We start from the raw sequence: 24,431 nt of genomic DNA on the forward strand, positions 1-24,431 counted from the left end.
CAATTAGGTCATCCTGAAGCTTTCAGTCCTCCAGGCAGAACAATCCCAATTCTCTTAGTCAGTTCCCCTAGTGCTCCTCATAGGAGAGGTGCTCCAGCCTTCTGATCATCTTAGGTACCCACAAACCATTTCTCATCTTAATTAACGCAGATGTAGAAGTGGTTATGTCATCTTTCCTCTTCATCATCTATCTGTAGCATACCTGTACCTGAGTGCTTGGTACAGGTTTGGTGTATCTGCATCAAACAACCCACTGCAAACAAGCACCAGTGTCCCTGTCTCAAATCCTTGATGCCACATAACCAGGTATCAAAGTAACCTGTATTCCACTTCCTAGTGTGGTGCTCCACAGTGCATGTTGTGGGATTTTTCCTGCTGCTGTTGTGAGACAGTGCCTGGTAGGTGATATTCTTCTTCTCCAAGGTCTTCCCTGGCAGTGGACAACCATGGTCCTAGTCACCCATGCAGCATCGAGCAGTCATTAAAGAGATGTTACACATCTGAAGTGAGTGAAAGCAGAATCCAGACTTCAGCATATTTAAAAATTATTTTCTGCAAGGCTGCACAGAGCTCACTTCAAAGCTTAGTGACAAAAAAATCTCCTGAGGAGCTCTTACCTGCAAGAGCACAGACTGAGCTAACAAGCTGGGGGGTGAAACGCCATGGTTATTGTCAGGAATTTGCACACTGATATTCAGAAATTGCTTTTGGTTGGCCGATATGGAGGGAATCGGGGCTCCTAGGCTGTGCTGATGCACTGAGGTCCCCATATGTCTGTTCTCTGCCCTCTAGTCTCATAATTCATAAACAATTGATGCTGCAATGAGTACTCTACTGTGATGTCTCAAAGGCTTTCTAGATCATCATGGATCCCACCATTATGTACGGTATCTTTCTAGTGATATAATAAGGTGGGTAATATTGGCCCCTGTAAGAGCTCTGGGTTGTTTTGCTCCAGTGACCACTATGGAAATCTTTACTCCAAGTATTTTTGGAGACGTTCCTCCCTTCTTCTCTGCTACTCCAGTTTAAGGACTTTATTACAGAGTCACAGAATATTCTGAGTTGGAAGGGGCCCAACAGGGATCCACAAGGATCATTGAGTCCAACGCTTAAGTGAATGGCTTCTACAGGGAATCAAACCTGTGACCTTGGCATTATTAGCATCATGCTTTAACCAACTGAATTAATCTCAGTTTATTAGTGAGACAGGAGATCAGAAATGTTTCTTAGAGTCTGCAGATAACTTTAGTAGGATGATGGTGAAAGATGCATTTGGGAAGCTGACAGACAGGATGGAAGTGAACATCATACTGGGAGGATGATGAGCACTATCAGCTTCCCAGTATTGCATGCCCAGTTTCTCATGGCCTTTGTGAGGCTGAAACACACCTGCTAGGAGTGCTTTGCTGAACTGGAGAACCTTTTACACTGCCAAGGAGGAGTCCTTGATGAAGAGTTACAGTTGTACATAATGAGAGAGATGGGGCTGCATTGTATTCCCCCGTCACATTTTATGTTGCCTCTGTAGACGTGCTTTTACGTAAGGCTTCATTCGGATTACCACACACCTCTAATTCGTGTGAATGTGCAGCATAGTGGTACATAGATTTTATCAACATTCATATGTCCATTTTATTATATTTTTTTTGTGGGGATTTTTACTGTACTGCATGGCTGGATTTTATTACCATCAGTGTGTGTATTTTACGGCAGTGATGCCTGGCATTTCAATGAATTGTACAAGACTCAGATCCATGAATGCAAAGACATCTTCAATGGCTTCATAAATAACAGTAAATACACTAAATTGAACATCATGGACAATCATTGTCTTTTACTAAGTGCACATACTACTATGTAAAATTAATAGTTATTAAAAAAACCTGTAACTGGACAAACAGTTGTGCACAAGCAGTCTGTTTCCAGGCCTTAGATGCAGCTGCATTATGGCTATTTATCTGTCTATTAGCAACATCTTTGGCAAGAGGTCATTTTCTCAGACATATCTTGTCTCCTTTTGTCATCAGGTAGGTGTTACTGGAGAGGGAAAGTGAGGAAGACTAAAAACCCCACTGAAATAATGAGAAAAATAATATTTTCCAAATTGTTTTCCCAGAGCAGTATAATGATGTTTTGTACCTGTTCTAGGGTTTCATTCCCATGGATCCACTACCCTTGTATGAGCTTGGGGCAGCTTTAGCTGACCTGGATTTTGATGATGCTCCTCACCCAGCAGTATGTTTCCACTGTTTTTCTCCCTGTAACAGCACTAACTCTCGTGAATGCACATGATGCATCTGTGGAGGAAGCCTGTGGACTTGGTTGAAAGCCAGTCATGAATTTCTTGTGGGATGAGGAACAGGTAAGATATTTCCACAGCCCTTCATGCAGGATCTCCAGGCTTGCAGGGGTGAACAGTGACTCACCATTACAGATTGCTGGGCCAGTCTGGTGAGATGATGACTAAGTGCCTATAAACTGTGGTTGCTGCTGCTCGCCAAAACATGCCTTACTGGGAGCTGGTAGGATTGTAGAACCCATTCCCACAAAGCTGCTCTCTTGGGGTGATCTCTGAGCCAAAGTAGACTATCTTTGTCTGAAAATCCTATCTGGAATGAAATGAACTGCAAAGCAAAGAGCTCTGCAATGGCATCCTGGGGCAGGGTGGGAAAGCTTTAACATCTTTTTATTGTTTGTTTTAAACTGAGTCCTTGTGGAGCGTGAGCCAGGTGATTTACCTTGTGGTTGGTTCCCGGTGAGAAGTGCTAATGGCACAACACACCGGATTCCATTCTCTGTTTCTGGGCTGTCGATAAAACTGTCACCAGTTGAAAACATCTCCCGTTAAACCATTTGGCACTTCTGTCTTGGGCGGAGGTAGACCTTGGCCAGCTGGCAGAAAAGGCAGCTGTAAGCAGCACAGGAGGGACACCACAAGAGTACTGAGTGGGATGCACAACCACACAGCACATTGGGGCATGTTGGGCTGTTAAGAGAAGAAAAACAGAGAACAAAAATTCGTAAACTCCCTAGTATGAATGCCATATTGACCAACATATCAACAAGGGTGTCAAAAAGTAAAAATGACATTTCCATGATGCTACCCAAATCATCTCATTCCTGAGTCCCCTGTATGGCTCTATTGTCACATATCATGTAATGTTTAGTAGATGTGATGCCCTCTGTGGGAGCTGGCTCCCACTAGGGTTTGATGTTGGACTTTCAGCTTCACCTGACTCATGTAACTGAGGATATTTTGTATTTCAGGAAATCCGCAAAAGAGAGAGAGTGACCCTTATTTGTCAAAAAAACCTGCCAGCTTCACCAGAGATTCTACTGTTCTTGGTTTTACAGTGCAGCCAGTTCCCCTGGTGCTGATGTGGGTCCCTCTTCAGTCCCTTTTTTCTGGCCTTCCTGTGATGAAAAGTCACTTGCAGGTAGGACTTTGGCTGCATCTGCACACACCGCTCTCCCTAGGGATCAACAGTCTTGAGTGAAGGAGCTTAACAAAGTAGAGGACAAGACAGCTCCATAAACTCTGGAAACCTACAAGTAAGTAACTCCTGGGAGCTGGAAAAACAAAGGGAGTAGTTGATTGTGCACCAATACTCAGCATTTTGGTGAGAGCAGGCCTGGTTGACCGTGGAGCAGTAGAGGGTGTACAGGTAAATTAACTGTTGCCCAGGGAGGCTGACAGTGCATGGTACACCAAGTGGATACAACAGACAGGTAAATGATTAGTGTTTTGATCCAGGAATGCAGCCACCTCTATTTTGGTGTAGGTAAATTCATCCCACTCCCCTGTAAACTGAGTTTCATGGCACTTATGAAATTGCCAAGGAATAAGTGTAGTAGAAAACCAAGCAACATAGCAGGAATTAATTTGAATAAGGTCAAAATGTGTTTCAGTGGCATGACCTCCTACCAATTTAGTATTTTTGGAGCAAGGGGCTTTCCACAGCAGGAACCTTGCTCTCCAGAGGCTGCATTTCAGCACTCCAGCTTCACAGCTTTTGAACACCCAACAGCTCTTCCTGGAGCTGTGAGAAACTCTTCAGAAATCAGCATTTTCTCACAGGTATCTGCTGAAGGCTGGGTCCCTTCTGTCCCTTGCAGGGGTGCAGAAACCGATGGAAAAGAGAATTTCTTCCCGTAGAGGACTTGGCTTCAGTGGAAAGAGGGAGAGCATGTGTGACAGGAGCAAACCCATCTAGCAGAGTGGTGGACCAGGAGAAGTACATGTCCTGACTCTGGGAAGGACTATGACTTCAGCTATGCCTCTGTATCACTCTTTGCTTGCCGTACGATGGGCACAGTTCAAGGGAAAGCAGGAACTACTCAGTGTTAACTCACCCAGGCATGCAAATTACTTGAAAGGGCTCTGCTCTCCTTGGGACTGACTGCCACAGAACAATGTCATTCAAGCCCCCTCCAAGCAAGAGGGGAGCGTCGTTCAGTCTTCTCAGAGGGAGTGCAGTGCCCTCTCGCTTGGCTATTTAGCCCCAGAGCATTCTGCCCATAAATTACAGCCTGGCCCAAATCTTCCACAATGGCATCTCTACCATGCAGTCTTGCTGGACCACCTCTGCTCAAATATTTCGAAATCCAAGCTCTGAGCCCTTCTTCCACCGCAGCTGACCCACATCAGCTCAAACACTGGTGAAGTAAGGATTAGGTCTTTTTTCCCTTGCATTTTGGAGTCTGTAGGGATTCTCTTGTCTGAAGCATTTTTATTTCTGCTCCACCCTGCTATTTTTCTAGAGGTTGGGGATTTTTTTCCTCCTTCAAACCCATCCAGCCTTCTCCTTATTCTGAGCTTTTGTTTTCTGTGTTCACACTCCCACACTTGAGGCCAGACCTGCTGAGATACTGACTTTTGCTTTGACATTATGCTTTGCTTTTTATTTAAGACTGTGTTATGGGTCAATGCTAGTACACCCAAGATGATAAAGGCTCTGTTCTGAGATTATAGCATAGAGCTGCAATGTCCAATTGAGGTTGCACAAAAGGCCATGAAGTTTGTGGTTTTATCTTGTTTTGCACTGGTTAAAGGGCCTTTTTTTCCCCCTGTTTTGTGTGAAGTTAGCAAAGCTGCAAGTTTGACAGGTTTTCTTTTTGTGTACAATGATTTTCTGCAGCTCCAGTAAGACATTGCAATGCATTAGCTAATGCAATACAAGTTCTTCCAAGAAGTTTGTAGGGGTCAGGTGATTAACCTGTATATTTTACAGAACATTTAAAGACACTGTGGTCTGAGGCCTCATAAAATCGTAAAACTACCACTCAGCTGTGAACCACGGGTTGAAGCACAACGCTGAAATATTGCTGTGTTAGAAATGGGAGGAATTAGAGTGAAATTTCCCCCTCTGATCTGCACAGCTGATAAAAGCCCCACAGCACAGGCTCCTACCAAGTTCAGCATGTTTGCAGAAGGTAGATGTTACCTTGCTGAGTCGTGCTCTACTTACACTGCCCAGTTGGAAAAAGTCTTACCCATGCTTGGTAGTAAGAGATAAGTCCTTACAGCTTCTGCATAGGCAAGGGCGCAGGGACTGGAGCTGGAGAGGTGCTCACAGGGTCTCCTACAGCCACAGAGGCTGCATGTCCTTCTCTCCTGCCTCCTTCAACCAAGGAGCAACCAGTACTGGGAGGATGGCTTCAGATCCTGAGCTAACTGAGCCTTTAATCCTCTCATACTCTCATCAGCGAAGTCCCACTACACTTCAGTTGTCTAAATTATCCTCTCCATTGGGACCCCCATATATTATCTTCCATCTCATCATGAGGTGTGTTTCCACCACAGTTCACTGGAGCTTTCCCAACACAACTGGGGTTACTTTCAGCCCCTTCAAAAATGAAGATTAGCTCTGCCTTCCTAAGGAGGAAAATAAAGACAGAAGAGAAATATCATTATATGACAAAAACATTTTTCACCTAAGTTCAGGTTCCCAAGTAGTATCTGTCCTCCTTGAGCAGTCCAAGACAGGCCAGCAGGCATGTTTCTTAGTTCTTTGCTGTGGGGTGAGCCTCTGTATCACAGATTTTTCTGTGTAATGCAAGTAAGGTCCACAGAGTTTACTTGTGTCCCCTAGAAAATTTTCTTTCTGAGCAAATAGTTAAACTCATTCAATCACCCTGTGTTTTTAATCTCCAACCCATCTCATCATCACAGTCTTTGAGATCTTTGAGCTTCCAAACATTGTCTGTGGCACCCAGCTTACCAAGTGCCCAGCTGCAACAGCTGCTAGAGGGCAGTGATGGCAAATGAGGTAAGGTGTTGGAAGCTGGGAAGTGCCGATGGCACGCAAAGAGCTCCATGGCACCTACTCCCATTAGGAGTACTGAGGGATGTCATTGTGGCCAGGGACAGCTGCCAGCAGTAGGACTGCAAGGCTCATTGCTGTGCAGTCCAGACATATGGTTGCTATCAGGAACAGGACAGCATAAATAATTGTTTCACTCCCTAAACCAGAAGAAAAAAAATTGAAAGAAAAAAATTTTTTCAGATCTGACCGAACCAATTTTTTTTTGCTAGTCAAATGAAAAGTGGAGAAAAGCACAGTATCAGGCTGCAAGAAACATTTTAGTGCCTTTTGGGTAAGATCCAGTAAGGCAGATATTTTCCACCTGTAAATAATTCAGGAGAAGAAAAAAGTCATTGCAACTCATTTTTTCCAGCAAGACCATCAAGTCAATTAGGAGAAGCTGAATAGTCTTGTAGCCCAAGAATAAAAAAGAGTAAAATATCGAGTCAGAAGAGTAACTCCCATCACTGTTCTGGCATCTTCATGTGTGTTGTGCATTCAAACAGTTTTTTCACCATGCTCTTAGCACAGCCAACAGTGACTGTGCTGGGCACAAGTGTAGAAGTTCACCTACAATAAGTAGTTTCCAGGACTGAATCCTCAGATCATTTCAAATGCCTTGATCCTCTTTTTCCCCCAGTATTGGATGTTTTACCCTTTTGCCACTTCCAGGTGTCAGGTTGGAAGGTTATATTCTCCTTATGTAAAAGCCCTCTGTTCCCCAGAGTGGAACTGCTTTGGATCTAACCCCAAAGCATGTTCTTCCAGTCAGCTGAGCCAATAGGAATGTGGAGCTTTTTGCTCTCTGGTACCACCTTCCAGCCTCCTCTGTTAAAGCTGGATCTAGGGTGATTGGTTCATCCTGGATTCAGAGAAGTAAGATGCCTGTGAGGAGAAAATATGTCTTATAAACCTTCATGTTTTCTTTTGTGCTATTCTACCATAGCTATTAGTTCCTGGGTATCAGAATGAATTTAATAAATTTCATTCACCATGCAACTCTCCCCACCATCTCAAAACACATTTTCAGAAAAAATGTCAAGATAAAGGAAAAGAACTGAGGACTGTTTTCATAAGAAAAAAAAAGCATTGGAAGAGCTGCTAGGGATATTTACAAAATTGTTATTTATTGTAAGCAAAATTTTCTTATTTAAGTATGGTGAGTAATATACCTAATATGAGAGATGAGCTGCACCATATATGAAAATAAGTGCATTTGATTTTTGCCTATTGACTTATTTTTTCAAGTAAGAGAGCAAGGAACAAAATGTTGAAAAACTGGATATTATTGACTTCTAAATAAAAAGGATGGTTATATAAGTAAAGCTCAGGAATCTCATGTAAATATATATATACCCTTTGTAATAATGCAGACACAAAAAAGTCCAAGTTTCTAGAAAGCCTATAAAAAAGGAGCACATAGTCCCTAGATATGCCATTAAGATGCATTGGAAAGAGTACAATACAAAGGACAAACAGAAATTGAACTTATTACCTGTAGATCTCCAGTATATTAGACATATTTCCCTAATATTGCATGCTCTGAAATAATGTTACTTCATTTGAAGTAGTCAGTGGTCATAGAAAGGATTTCAAAGGAACAAAGTTCAATTGTAAAAAGCCCATTTCAAACATTACTCTAAAAACTATTTCATTGCTCCTTCTGAGGAAAAAAAATCCACATACAGCTTTATGTTCAGGTTGTTGGGTTTTTTTCAAATCAGACCTCAAGGGGAAAAAATGTTTTCACTCTTAAAGGATTCCAGTTTTTTTCTGGCCTCAGCCACCTCTAACCCAAGGAAGAGAAAAATCATTATTACTACTTTGCTGAACACTGGGAGAACGAAAGAATGGAAAGATCCTGTGTGCAACTCAGTTTCCCACAGAAACTCTTGGAAAACCACAATTTCCATGGCTGACTGAAGTCACTGGCCAGCAGCACAGAGGAAGAAAGAAAAAGAGCCAAACACAGAGTGCTGTTTCTCCATTTGTTTCTGAAGCCACAAACCCCATTCCTTTCTCTCCATTCTGACGCTATTTCTTTATGTGGTACCTAACAGGAGTTTTCTTTGGAGTTTGTTGCTTGTTTTTTCCTTTTTTTTTAATGTCTCATCTTTAACCATCAAGAGCTCCTGTCCTTTGAGACAAATCTTATACCACTGGACTCAATGACTGTTTTGTCACTAAGAAGGAAAAACTTTATGGGAGCCAGGCCAGGACCCAAAACTAAATAGACAGCAAAGGCTGACAAAGGAAAGCAAGTGAAAAAGAAAGGGCAAGGGTTAAAAAAGATAAAACTAATGTGAATTGTATTATATGGTGAGTGAGTCATATGGATTATGGACTGAGGACTACATAATTAAACATGTAAGGTATCAAGGTAAAGTACCAGAATACATAAAGAGGATAATTTCTTTAGTCAGCAAATGGGCAATAACAGGAAAGAATTTTTGTCTTGGGATAGTGAGCAGTTGTATAAACATATGATGCAAAGGCTTTTTCAAATAGACATAACATTGCCATATGTTCCATCAAAAAACTGCAGAGGGACCTGGGAAAATCAGAGTGATTTAAGAGGGACTATACACATCTCTGCCACCACTTGGTTAACTGAACACTGGCAGCCAAAGGTAAGGAATGCTGTTAAACAAGGACATGTTAAGAGACCAGAGTGTGCCCCAGAGATTCTTGCACTGAGATAATGAAAGCCCTCAAATGTCATCACAGAACTGCAGCTCTCCTTAAAAAGTGGCAGAGAGACTGTGCTTTCTCTAGGTGCTGGGAGCTGACATTGCATATGGGATAGGTCTTCCCAGTGGACACAAGAAGCCTATTAAAGAGGCTGGCTATGATTGGAATTGCAGTTATTGCAGCAGCTGAGACACACTGAGGTGCAAACTGATTTGCAGAAAAGAGAGATGACAGGTTGGAGGTCCAGGGAACAAATGTACTGTGTTTGCTAAATTTTGACATATAAGCAAAAACAAAGAAGAGAAATGAAAGGATACACTTACACTTTTCATTTCCTTTAGAAGCTTGAGTTTTGGCATTAAGAAAAAGGGACACCTGTATGATCCCCTACAGTCATGTAAGTTGGCTCAGTTGGTTAGAGCATGGTGCTAATAATGCCAAGGTCATGGGTTCAATCCCCATACAAGCCACTCACTTAGAGTTGGACTCAATGATCCTTGTGGGTCCCTTCCAACTCAGAATATGCTGTGAGGGAAGGATTCTCCTCGATACCTGTGCTCCAGAAGCAGGAACCAAGGACCCCAAGGACCTCTCTGAAGCAGGTCAAAAGTGGCTACAGGGTAATACCAAAATGGTTTGGTTCAAATCAAGGCCAGACTTTGGATATTACCTTTCAGGTATAGAGTTTCATCTTTATCTGTAAATAGCACTCTCCATTATCTAAAATCTGTGTTCTCTGATAGATTCTTCTCTAATAGACGTGAAGTTGCAACTTCCCAAATCCTTGGCACTAACTTCATGTTTCAGAAGGAAAACTAAAATAAAAAAGAGAATATTCAGAATCTTCTTAATTTCCTGACCATATATTCCCCTAAAGACCAGTCTAGTTAATAGGTGGCACTGACAGATCACGCTCCTAAGACCTGCAAGAGAAACAGTCTGCAGCACTGGAAATAGTTACCCATTCGGGGAACGATTTTTTTCCCCCTATATTGAAACATTAATTGATTCTTTTATATTCAGAAGCTATTTTCACTTATCCCAGACACTTAACAGAAAAATAAAAAAGAAATAATGAGGAGTTTTGTTGTAAAAACACATCTCACCATAAAACAGGTTGATTAACTTGCAGACTTTAAAAAATTAATATCCAATGGAAGGAACTGCTGACTGGTTAAATTAGATCTACTTATTACAGCACCACAACAGAAACTAAATTAATTTTAAGCTTCAGAATGAAAATTTTATTTTTAATTTTTGTGGGTTGTGAAGTTGGAGGGACCGGATACTTGGGAAATTAAAAGCCCTCTGTTCATCACAGGCCAGATGCAGTACAGCCAGCTGTAATACAGGTTTTTCTCATAGTCCAAAATCTCTTGACAGTTAAAACAGAAGAGCTGTCATGAATTCTAGTTCAGCTATAACATTTTCATGATAGTGTAAACTTGCAAATAAGAATCCATCTCAGATGTAAACACTTTTAACCAAGATTACAGGAAAACCTATAGGTCATTCTGAAGTTAGAGATATTTACATATGTTCTTTGAAATGTAGATTTGTGTTTCAGTTAGAAAGCTGGTCAAATCATTAACATGTCACCTCCTGCAATATATGTATCAATGAAAAAACTGTGCTTTAGAGACTGTTAGCAAACAACAAAGAAGTTTATTCTTTGAAATATGACAAAACCATGAAAATACTAAATTTCTTCCTCTGTAATTTCTTGACAGATTTTAATTGAGAAAAGTAAATTTTACCTAGGGTATCCATTAAACAAAGAGTGATGGAAGGTTACATGAAGCTATGATAGATGATTTGTCTATAGGGATAGGTTCCATCTTCTGCTTTCACTTAGAGAAACCCATGATCACCTGGTTGGGGAAGGTCAGCGAGGGAAGGGAAGCAACTCAACATAAAGTTCATGGGTGATCAAAGACCAAAGCGACTTAACAAAAATACACCAAAACCTCAAACCCATGCCAAAAAAAGTGAGTGAGAAAAAAGACCAAAAAATAAGTGAACATATAATACAGGACCAGACAAGAAGATATATCTCGAAGAGAAACGCAAAGACCTAAATTATTTCTGATGACTCCGATTTTTCTTCCCTTCTCCCTGGATTAGTTAGAGTCTTTGTAGATTTTAATCTTTTGTCTGAAAGACATTTCTTTTTTTATTGAGGTGTTATGATGTTTATGAGGATAAATTGCTGCAGGGCTGTGTGGAGAGGATCCCATGTGGACCCCATAGGGGCATAGCCCCAATGACCAAGGAGTCCTTGTGACTCCTGTGCATAACGATCACTCATCTTCACTGACTCTCCAAGCAAAACTAGGCCTTTGCTGTGAGTCTGCCTCTGAATCTCTGACAGACTTTTTTTCCATAATTAATATTTTAAGAGGTCCTTTGAGCCCCTGAATGTATAGCCCAAGAAGAGGCCAGCAGCCCTTTTCAGACTGTGGAAGCAGGGTACCTGTTACGCCTGCTTAAAGCCTGTGCTTTACCATCACAGTAAAGGAGATGAGGTTAAATCATTTCTTATGCTTGTTTAATGCTTGGTCTTCTGCTGGCAGCACCAATGGCACCACTGAGTGACTGCTACAGCATGTCATTTAAATACTTGCATGGGGATTAGAATGAGGTCAGATACTTCCTTGCGTAGTGATCGCATAATATTAACAACTTTCGGTCACTATCTAATCAGGGCTGGATCCAAACCTGTGACTGACAGATTTTTAATTGCTAGTCTCCTAAGTCATACAGTTCTCTCTCACTGAGAGGTGTTACCTTCAGCTCTTACTATGATGGATAAGGGCAAATTCTACACTGTTAAAATAAATCTTTTGACATAGATATTTGAGGTGCTACTCTGTCTCTTTGATTTGGTGGGATTCTTTTTTAAAGTAAGAATGAAGGAGATAAAAATATTAAAATAATTTATTTTCCAAAGAGAAAGGAAAAAAGAAATGTATCTATGTGAGTATATCTTTCTTTGAAATCATACTGTTCTCTCTTGCTTTACTGTAAAAATAAAGAACATAAGAATGCGGGAGTAGTCTATCATGCCTCACCTCTTTTACTTTCCAGTTTCTATTTGCTCCTTTATTTTCCATACTTTAAAATCTCATTTAGCATTCTCTTGAGAAGGAGAGCACAAGATTACAATCTAACGATTGTAATGAGAATGGGTTACGTTTGTGCCATTTCCCATTTTCATTACAATCTTTGTGGCAAGAGTAATGTAACAGAATTTTTAATGTCTTATATATTGCATGAACATTTTTTTTCCAGTGAGCTCCTGCTACATTTCAATGGATGATGCTGTTGCAGAACATTGCAACTTTGATCTTTTTACAGCTTGCATTACGATCACATTGGCAATTTCACCCACTTCCCCAAAGTGGAAAATATTTTGATATACAGCTTGCTGCTACAAAAGCCAGTCATCTACACATACTATACATACATAGAAAATCATTTTCCCCCAAATCGCAGCTGCAGCTGAGTACAAGATACTGACATCACCAAAGCTGTGTGTTTCTCTGAGTGGTACTATGGGAATTGTAGTTTGCAGAATCGAAGCAGAAGAAGACAGCAGTTTGTTTCTTAAAGTGTAGGGACAGCTCTTGGAGAGAAGTGTGTTTTGTCTGTTTGGCATGGCACTGACTGAAGGAGGACTGAAAGGCTTCCGAAAGCATAAAAGCCTTTCTCTAAAGCTCATAGTGATCAACAACTGAGAAAAAGATGGATCATGGATCAGGACAAAATCTCAATAAACAAGGGATCAAGATGAATTTGGTGAGAGAAGCAATGATTTAAGCTATGCTATAGAAGCAGAAGGCACAAGCCAGCAGTTTGTCTGGATTTGTTAATTCAAATGGTTATTGCGAGTGATTCTTAACACAGGAGCTCACTAGGGGAGAAGTGTGCTGGAATAGCTAGTTCAAGTGACTGGAAACACTTCCCTTTTAGGCAATGCAGTCTGGTAAAAAAAACCCCTAGCTAATGTTAGGGAAATGAATGGGCTTGAATTTGAGCACAAACTCAAGCTTCTGCCAGTACTACCACTATTGAAGTGCACATCTTGTAGACTAATACAGACTAAAGATATTGACCTTTAAAAAAAAAATAAATTGGAAGGGAAGACAATGTCAGCGTATCTGTGAGACAGCCTGCACCTGGCAGATTCATGTTCCTACTTAAGAAGCTTTATTTCCTTGATACATAGGGTAGAATCTGGCATCCTTCAGAACAATGCCTATGGAGATATCCACAGCTTGGCAAGGCAATTGGGTGAAGGAGAATGACATCCTCATTATCATAACATTCAACAGACACCTTCCAGATTTTGAAATCTCTGGACAAAGCCATTCGTGAAAAGATGCGCAAGGTTAGATTTCACACTTTACCCACAGGAGCTGAGTTTTAACCCTGCCTCTTGTCTTTTCAACTTCTGCTGCACTTGATATAAGCTGGGCACATCTACGCTGAAGCTCGAATTTTTTTCCCTTTGAGTCTAAATTTAACACTGCAGACCCTCAGGATTAAACCAGTTGAGCCCTTTGGAGGGAAAGCGTTCATCCTCTTTATCAGAGTGGCTTTCCCGGTGGCTTTCACTTCAGCAAGAAGAGTGTCTGGGATAATTGCTCTTTCCACAGAGGATCAATACTGTGTAATTAATCAAGATGAAATCATTCTTTGCACTTCTCCAGGTTTCATCCTTGAGACATATTCTCAGATTCACTGGCTCCTAGAGATAGTAACGCTCTCCTACTGCACTATCCCAAAGCACCCTGGGGGCAAAAACATCACAATCCAGCTGTCCAGAGCCTAGCCTGACATATCTTAATAGATGAAAAGAGACAAGAAGGCCCAGATGCCTCTTTATTAGGACCATCCTCTCTGTAGAGACAACAAGCCCTCAAAATCTACCACAGTCACTGTAAGGTTTGCATCAAGAGACCTTTATTCCCTCCCAGGAAACATGCCACCAAACTTGCAGTGATTACAAAGCAGAAACAGGCACTGTAGAAATACACCTAGCAGAACCCCAGGTCACACTGAGAATAATTCAGCTAACATTTCTACAGTATGCAGAGTTTGCTTAGCTGTGATTGATCACATGCACTGCACATTCCTGTTTAATTTTTTTTACAGGGTAAGTATATTTTAAATCCACTACCATGTATGAAACAGTACAGGAAGTAATGTAAAAATACATTTTCTATGAAGAATCAAAATATGAACATTTAATATTAAAGTAATTTTCATCTCTGGAAGGTCATTTTTTTTTCAAATTTCAAAATGCCAGAGGGGAAAAACAAATGAAAAGACTATTGAATCAGTTCTAATGGAGTTAAGACAAAATGAAACATTTCAAGCAGTTCATTTGACCTGGAAATATTCCCCTTTTAATATGAACACTTCTCTGTTTCATCCTAATTTGGGATAAAAAAGCTGGAATTTGTTACAGTCAAATTCCAATCATCTTCATTTATGTTTAAGATTCCTCCTGTCTGTCAGGCTCTTTATCCTTCTCTACTAAGCACAGTCAAGACAAAATGCCTCCTAAAATGATCGCTGGCCATTCTGGTATCACTGAAATTAAGTAGCTGGTGAAGACAATTATAAATAATACATACAGGTGTGTTTATTACAGAAAGATATTAAAAGAATGACTGGAATTTTCCTTTGGTTTGGATAGGCAATGAAGACATTTTAGTAGACCTGAGCTGAGAAACAGCATTGGCTCAAGTGATTGTGCCTGGATTCAGTTCACATTAAATGGAAGAACAAATAAAAGTAAGGCTGGAACTAATGTTCTCCATTTCAAAAGGGCAAGCACTGATGGACTAAGTGCTCTGAGCGCCCTGGCCACTGAAGTCAACATGCTGTGCATCTCTGCAATGCCCTGGGAAAGAGACTGGAGGATTCTTCGAATCACTGGTGCTAATAAGATCTCAAAGCTGTATTCCTAGCAGGAGGGAAAAAACCCCAAGGATCTACAGACCTGTTGGATAAAGAGCCACTTAAAGAGCCTTTAGTTCAAACTTCAGCATGAGTAATGACACTGAACAAAGGGAAGATATATAATGGGAATGAGGTTTTACTACATTGGAAAGAGAAGCAAAAAATCTAAGAGCTTAATTGTACGGGAATGAGGTTTTAGTACTCTGAAAACAACATCAAAAAAATCTAAGAGCTTAATTGTCTGCAGTTGGGAGAGTCTGTATAATCTCATTCAGAATTCAGACAGAACTGGCACATGAAACTACAGGAACAGTCACAGGTATTCATGACAAGTCTCACTACTCATGGGATTCAAAAATAGTAAAGGCAGTACCTACATTTAAGAGGGAGAAGAAAAGAGATCTCACAACTGCAAGTTAGTCTGACCTGAAATGTCTGAAGGCTTTGGAACAAATTTTGAAAGAAAGAAGTAATTTAAGTCATTGAGATAAACTGGGAAAGAACTAAAATATCACCAAAGGGCTTGGGTCAGTAGGTTGTTTTAGACTAACTTGATAGGATTTCTAAGAGATAAAAGATTATCTAGACAAAGGCAAGATGGTAGGTATAATTTGTCTGAGCTTCAGCAATGCATTTAATAAAGTGTCAGATGGGAAATAATTTTTTAAACTAGAGAAAATAGGGATGCACAGAGGAACTGTTGAGTGGAAGCCTTCTGAAATGAAGATAACCACTTGCAGTACTGCAAAGAGAAGTGTTGGGCTGAAGGAGAAACATGAATGAAGTTTCTCCAGGTTCAGTTTTGGGATCTTTCTTCTTTCTCTGTTTTCTGATTACCTGGATATAAACGACGAGACTCTTTACTTTAGGGACCCTGATTGGGATACTAATGATTGTCCATATGCAAAAGAAAGTGTTAGTACAGAAGAGGATGAGGAGCATAGACAGAAAGAATAGATATATTATAGAAATAGAATAAAATAAAATCCTACTCATTGAGGGATTGATACCAGAGCTGCTGTAAAAGGAGCTCTCATCAGTTGAAAATGACTGAGATGAATTAAGCTGGTAAAGGAGCTAATGAGAGCATGAATTACTCTAAGCTGCCAATGGAGCCCACCCTTGCAAGATAGTCCCAGTAGTAACAGGAAAGTATTAAGATAACTGTGTGGAAACAATACTGCGGCAAGATCCGAAATACCGTTTCCTTCTCTGTCTACCCACACTCAAAAAACAGAAGTTCAAACTGAAATTGATGTAGAGACCACTGCTAAGATGCTTGGGAAACAGACTCTTAGTCTTACTAGAGAAGCTAGTAAGCCTGCAAAATGAAATCTGAAGGCTTACAGAATTGCACTGTCTTGGATAACTAGTCTGTAAATATCTGTTGTAGAAGAAAAAATAGGTCTACCTGAGCCATCCATTGGGCAAGAACAACTGGGTAGTAAATTGGCCTCTCATAAATTTAGAAATTAAAAAAAAAAAGGAGTAGTCTAAAACCCAATAACGACATTCCGAATGGAAGAACAGGATCGACATATCAAGCTGATTGCTCCTTTTAACAATGGAGCTTAGTTCCCATATGACAGAATTTATATGACATGATGCTTGCACAGCATGCAGTTACCTAACCCTCTGCCAGACAGATATTTCTGTTTCCAGTTGTGTTTTGAAACAGTATTTCCCTCTCCTCCTGAAAAGGATTGCAGTTCTACATATACACAGTCATACAAACTATAATGTACAGAAAATTGCCCTTGTGATTGAGAAACAAGCAGCAGGAATTCACCCAGGAAGTGCAAGTCAAAGTCACTACGAAGGGACAGAGAAGAGATTGCAGAGATGGCAGTGGTGGGGGACATTGGCTGAAGTGATGTTTACCATTATTATCTTCTCTGCTCATGAGTCTTAACACTGCAAGGATAAAAATGCAAGTTATGGCTAGTCCTTTGAATGGCTGTTGAAAGAAAAGCAACCTCTTTATTAAAGACATTATGGTCCTATTAAAGTATAAATACCTCGCTTTTTCAGATGCTGGAAATTAAATAGCCTGAAATGTAGGCAGAAATTACATTTGATGTCTTGAATATTGGAAGCATTGATAAAATATATTGGTTAGATGACTGGAGGAGAAAATAGATGTCAAAACAGCTTGGAAACAATCTTGCTGTTAGCAAGGAGGAAAGAAGCAGTGATAAAATTGGGAAGCCAATTAGCCAGGAAAAGGGCACAAAAATGCTATAGGAGAAGGAAAGGATAAGCAGGGAGAAAAAAAGCAGTATTACAGCAACATCAAAGGTAATTCTGCCATGAAATACCTAATCAAATCTCATGGGTTCTCCTGTGGAACCTGAGGGGGACCTGTCAGAGATGAATGGAGTCAGTGGAGGCTTTAGAACAACTCAGCTGTGCCTCTTCTCTCTGCAGGTGATTTCATCTGAGATGCTAGGCTGGTGGAAGAGCTACAGGTATCATAGAATCATAGAATAGATTGGGTTGGAAAAGACCTCCAAGATCATCAAGTCCAACCCCTGATCCAACTCCAATTACTATATCATGGCACTAAGGGCCACGTCCAATCTCTTTTTAAAAACCTCCAGGGATGGTGAATCCACCACCTCTCTGGGTAGGCCGTTCCAATGCCTGATAACCCTCTCTGTAAAGAATTTCTTCCTAACATCTAACCTAAACCTCCCCTGTCAGAGCTTGAGCCCATGTACCCTTGTCCTATTGTTGGTTGCCTGGGAGAAGAGACCAACCCCCACCTGGCTATAACCTCCCTTCAGGTAGTTGAAGAGAGTGACGAGGTCGCCTCTAAACCTTCTCTTCTCCAGGCTAAACAACCCCAGCTCCCTCAGCCTCTCCTCATAGGACTTGTGCTCAAGTCCCTTCACCAGCCTCGGTGCTCTTCTCTGGACCTGCTCCAGCACCTCAATGTCCTTCCTGAACTGAGGGGCCCAGAGCTGAACACAATACTCAAGGTGTGGCCTCACCAATGCAGAGTACAGGGGAAGGATCACTTCCCTGCTCCTGCTGGCCACACTGTTCCTGATACAGGCCAGGATGCCATTGGCCTTCTTGGCCACCTGGGCACGCTGCTGGCTCATGTTCAGCCTCCTGTCGATCAGCACCCCCAGGTCTCTTTCCACCTGGCTGCTCTCTAGCCACTCTGTGCCCAGCCTATAGCGCTGCAGGGGGTTGTTGTGGCCAAAGTGCACTTGGCCTTGTTGAACTTCATTCCATTGGAGTCAGCCCATCTCTCCAGTCTATCCAGACCCCTCTGCAGATCCCTCTGGTTCTGCTGGTGGAAGAGCTACAGGTATGAATATGGTTCTGCTGATGCTACTACAGGGCAGTTACTTTCAGTGGAGGGACAGGACAGGCAGCTGGGGAGAAAGAGGGAGAGAAACTGAGAGAGATGTTAAAACTCTGGAGCAAGATGCCCTGAAGGTTACCCAGGAGCATCTCTGATGATCACACCAGGACTCGGGGAGCTGGAGCATTGCCATGAGAACAAGGGAGAAAAAGGATTTTAGAAGCTCCACAGAGGGTGAAGTAAACAAGCAGTCAGCTATGACAGAGAGATGAAGCAATGAAGAGGCATAATAATATATAATGCTATTTCAAAACAACAGATGGGAATAGGGAATTGATAGTGAAGCGATTAATACTAGCAATGAAAGAACTAAACACCTTTAAAATGCACAGTATTTAATAAGAGTCAAGCCAAAGACTCACAGCAATCCATAAATTAACAAAGAATAATACATACAGTGGCAAAAAGGGAGAAAGAGCAAAATGAACCGTAATATATGCCAAGTGCCTGTTGATGGAAAGGATGACGCCTTCAAGGGGTAAGGAAGGGGTAAGACTAAGCCTCAGGGTAAGACTTATAAGTGCAGTATGAGAGCCATGTCTCCCAACCTGGTCAGCAGCCAGGAAGTCCCTGTAAGGCCATGGGAAAGAGAGAACAACTTTCACTGCTACCCTGGTTGCACCCAGGCTCCCCGAGCAGCTGTGGCTCTCCAGAACTGCAGGACACCCTCAGATATAGGCTGGTATTAGCTACCCGAGACCTGCTCTATGCCAGAGCATTGCCAGTGCATTCCTCTGAGCTCTCTCTCGTCTGGGAGTTGTTGGGTCTGCTCACGTCCCACAAAACTGGCATCCCACCCTTGCCCCACCAAAACAATATGCACCAGGAACAGGGCCCCTTGGGCCAAGTTTTGGGTTTCGCTGTTCCTCCTGACGTTATAAACCGCACATACAAACTCACTGATTCCATGCACAAATTAACCCACAAGTGTGCAGCTTTATATAACTCAATACTTGTTAACCCAATCTATATAACTATGAGGGAGTTGACGGAAGGGAAGTAAGTGTGAAGGCAAGAGAGGCCTGAAGTTGTGTATTTCTCCTGGTGAAGTTGTGAGTATATCACCAGTATCGCTCATTTTGGAAAACTGACTACAGAAAATCAGCATAATTTCTAGCTGATGTTCAGCAAAGAAATAGGGGTAAAGATGCAGAAGATTAGAAGTTAGATAATGACAGTATCTTCTTAGAAAGCTCAAGGATAAAGGGTACTCCTCACAAGCAAATTAAGGATTTGAAGCTACCATTTCTCAGCTGAGCTACAGTAACTGCCCTTTTATTTCCCTGGCAATCCTAAATGCAAAGAAAAAAGATTAATGTAAACCACCAATGTCAGCTAGTGTAAATTTTAACTGGTTGAATATGCCTGGACTGGGACACCTGGGGACCAGGATGCTAAACTGAGGTGTTTCCCAGCAGGCTAGGAGGAAGACAGGTTTCATCAGATTTCTTCTGGTTTTCTATTTTGATTGTTGTTTCCAGTTAGACAGCAAATTCCTCATCAGGTTGCCAAGATTTTCAGTATGACAAGAGTAGTTTTGTGTGGGTTTGCTTGTTGGATATCCTTTTAAATTGCTGTAATGAAACCATTTGAGAAAACAATAGGGAGAAATTAAAAATATGTATTTAAAACAGAATTAAAAATGAAAGGAACAGATGTGTACCATGCATGACATAGGAACTTTCAAGTGCAAAGGAAATGCATATATTACAGTGAAAGGCTAAGTAGTACATATACATCAGCATTTTCCATTCCTTTTTTCTTTAGGCACGTGTTTTAGATATACATAAATTATTTTTCCTTTTGTTTTATTCCTTTTTTAAAATCAGAATATTCAAACATCCTCTTTAAGAACCAGAAGAGGATGAAAGATTGCATTTGGCAGGTCTCTTTTGTGCTATAATTTGTTTCTTTGTGGAAATGCAGCAAAGGGTGACTTTTATTATGTGTTAGGTAAGAATCTGCATAGAGCAACTTCCAGCTGTTGACCATGCGATTAGGTTGTTAAAGTGCAAAAATTGCTGTTTACAAATACCCATAATTACTATAATTTTCATGCAAAATCTACACTCACCTAAAACCAGACCACATGCCAGTTCTTTCCTGGCCAAAATGGTTATTTCTTCTTTCTGTCTTCGAGTCTCAGTCGCATATTGAAAAAAAATATCTGCAGAATAGAATATATTTTGACTGCAGAAATAGATTTTGCATGAATAGACTCCTGAGGCATCCAACAGTTTCAATAATGTTTTCTATTCCAGGGGAGCAAAAAATATTTTTCCTTGATAGCATTTATTTTATATTCACTGCACTGGAATTACTTTTTCAAAATTCTGCCAGCGAAGACTTATCGTATGTGGGTGCCATTGCTGTAACATAAAGATAAGGATGGAGGCTTATTCCACTCATAAGCTCATGAGTCTGTAAATTGGAACTATCCTTCATAGTACAATGCATTTTACCAGTCCAAATATTTTTCTTTAAGACAAGACAGGAGTTTTTACTTGGAAGTATTTTCCTTCAGTGACTCAAGGAAGCATATTCATGAACTACTTATGAAAAGAAATACACAAACAATGGGACACCACTGGTTTCTCTGGACAGGCGAAGAGTCCACGTTATTTCAGCAGCTTCAGAATCAGTCGTTGGAGCAGCTGCCCTAAAAAGGAAAAATGTTGTCTGGAGAGTAGCAGATAAGGTAAGATAGACCCAAGGACCTCAGAGGACAGAGCTGCATCCTAATTTGATGATCCAGGTGCAAATAAATGGCTCCACTCATTTTGAAGATGGAACAGGCGACATATCTGGATCTGAATTTGGATTAAATCGTCAGAAATGTTCAGGCTTGTGATTTTGTTGCTGGCCAAATGACTACGATTATTACAACCAAATGTGACAATACAATGACATTTTACCTAAGGGCAGGCACGCAGGGGAGATTAAAATAAGAACTGACTCAAGCCTTCACCAGGAAATTGAATCTAACCCTTTTTGAAGTTAAACATTTTGATATAAAATTTTTCATCATATGGCTGACCTGCATAAAACGACTGAATTCCCGGTGCACTGAAAATGCTTTGTGTGCTACAGTTAAATAGTTCCAGAGATCGGAACCAGATTAACTTTGAAATTTCCATCCTGCCCTCACAAACAGCAGTTCAACTCCTCTCATGGCAGCAGAAGTTTGCTGTCAGCCTGCAATATTTTGATCATGGTCCTGCCTGGGCCTACGAGGAGAAGAAATAATGATACAGTGGTAAGAGCCCTAGTGGTTGGCCAATGCTGGATTCCTGTCCAATGCCATTAGTGATGAGGCTCAAACAATAGCAACCGCGCTGGGGAATTGAAGGGAAGAAAAGGCTGGTGATGTCAAGACCCGTCTGGTTCTCTTCAAGCCATTGTGCTGCATGTTGCAATATTAAACCTCTCCTACATTATGGGCTAAATTATAGGCTTCTCAGAAGTCTTTGACCAGTGAAGGACAACACATTGTTCCACAAAATTCTGGCCAAAAAGGAACTGTAAATTGTCCAGTTTGATCTCTCATTTAATCATTAAGAAGCTGCCACAGTTCATCCATGCAGTCTTGCATTGGCCGAAAGATGTTAGACGGACAAAAATATCTCAACTTTTTGGAGTCTCACTACCAGCAGAGCATGAAGCCTCTGCAGCTGCTGGGCCACCCCATCTGTACTGGAGGGAAATGTCCTGCTGATGAGTCTCATCAATCTGTGGGTGAACTCTCTTAAAACTGGAGGTGTATCCAAGCCTCCTCTTTTTCCTGTGGGTTCTTGCACCAGCTCACTTGGTGTGTCCCTGTGTCCACAACACAGCAGCCTGTGTTCTGAGGCAGATCAGAGGTGTTCCCTGTCTAGTCCTGTAACATCCTGCCATGTATGGCTCAGCCCTTGTATGGCCCTACAACAAACAGCTATCAGACCCCAGGAGGAGACAGCAGTATTTGCCTTCCCAAAAGACCTGCCATTAAATCATGCATCTGTTATCCCTCTTTATAAAAAGTGCATTGCTACTTCTACAGGCCTCAATGTAGAATTAAGTCCTGTTGTTGTTGGTCTGGATCATCAAGCCACCAGATCTGCTCCAAAGAGCTTTCAGCAGACATACGAGATGGAGAGATGATAAACCAGTGGGGGAAGCCCAAGGTCATGGAGAGACGATGATGATAGGTGCGATAAGTAGCTGCAACAACACACAAACTATCATGCCACTGCCCTTTGTTAGCTCAGATTTGAACCCTAGGGCTTTGCTAATTATAATGACACAGTAAAAATTAAAAGAGGAGATTGCCTACAAAAAAAAAAATGCTGTTAACCATTTTGTCTCTACAGCCACAGTGCATATTTTGCGCTTTACTCTAATTGTTCAGTAGAGGTTCTGTTAAAGTCAATGAAAAGTCAGCGTATCCCTTGTGGATTATGCTGTAGCAAAGTAGTTTAAATTTAATCTAGGGTCAGATTTAACACATTTAAAAGAGAGCAAATTCACTGTTCAGTCTAACAGTCCAGTCAATACTTGAAGCTGATGGTTCTTACTCTGGCACTGTGTTTTTATATTCTAACAGAAGGCAGAAATGATGTCCATGATCATCCCATCATTAGTTGTTTTTTCCCAAACACAAAAGAAAGCCAGATGCCCTGTGCTCAAAGAACAGCCATGGGATTTTGATGCTCCTTTGAAATTCCCATATATGTTCAGCAAAAGGTAGAAAAACACACCAGAAACACAATTTGTGGAATATTATATTTGAACATAGAGTTGCAAGAGCTATTCCCTGGCAACAGTGACCAGCTCCAGAACACTGTCTGGTGATCCAATAAACAAACCAGTTCAACTCCATTTTCAGAATACCTTTTGCTTCCACTGACCTAACTGCAAGGCCATTTCTGAACCTCACTGCTCTGCTGTTTATTTAAGATGCACTCAATTTCCAGCATGAATTGATGCAAGGCAAATTTAATGTCCATGTACTCTCATGTGAATTTTGCTGTTTTGCTGTCATGAGTCTCCAGTTTTATGGTGTTGAGCACCCACAACCTCTAAGAATGAATGACCCTGATGTGAATACACTGTAATGCAGAAACAGCCTTCCCTCTAACAGTGATCAGCAGAAAAGGTGCCAGGGAGGGAGTAGAAATTGGTGGGAACTGGTCAGAAATTGGAAAGGGTCCCTGGGGTTTCCCTGAGAAGGAAAAATTTGGGCACAGTGGGAACGGGTCCATGAATTTCTCTCTTTCTCTTTCAAGACCCCTGCCCCCAGAAACAGTTGAGGAATCCTGCCTCTTTATCCTCCCCATCTTCTTCCACCCATTTGCACCTTACCTTCACCTGTGAAGACCCTGCTAAGAGCTGGTGCATGGCTGGAGTTTTGCTCCCGCTGCAAACCATCACTGCTTCCTCAGGCAAGGATGCAGCCCGTCGCCCTAGGCCTGTGCCTGAAGATTGCTCAGGATTCTGCCATCTGCTGCTGTTTTTCCAGACAAAATATGCTGTTCCGGGGTTTCCCATAACAGGATAGGCTACCCACCCCCCCCCTCCGGTCATTCTGGCAGATCTTTTTCCTCGGGTTCCAACTCCAGATTGCTTCTCCTTACATGAATTTCCGAGAGCTTCTCCGTGCCCGGAGCAGGGGCATGCCTGATATGCCCTGAAACCACCTTCAGTTTCTCACCAGCCCCACCACACTGGTGAGATATGCTATGTCCAGGCAGACGTGTCCCCTCTGCCTGTGCTCTGAGCTACACTTGCTGTGATCCAGAAGCTGTTTGACGGCATCAGTGTTATAGTATTCCTGAATTAACGCACTCTGCCTCCCAGTGGGCCTTATTAGCTCAGGCACAGACCTCACTAACACAGCTGTATGGTTTCTGTCCCAGAGAAGGTTTGTATCTGGCCAGTTTGCAGTATCCATCCATCTGCCCCCTCCATATAGATACAACATAGTACTCCTGTGATTAGACAGGATACCTTGTGTCTTGCCTTTTCAACAATCCAGCTGATTATTTTTATCTTATAGAAAAAGTGGGTACTGTCAGAGCCTGAGGCGTATGACCCTGTGTACCACAAAT

This window comes from Corapipo altera, unplaced genomic scaffold (assembly GCF_003945725.1).
Source record: "Corapipo altera isolate COAL_440 unplaced genomic scaffold, ASM394572v1 49, whole genome shotgun sequence".
Taxonomy (NCBI): domain Eukaryota; kingdom Metazoa; phylum Chordata; class Aves; order Passeriformes; family Pipridae; genus Corapipo; species Corapipo altera.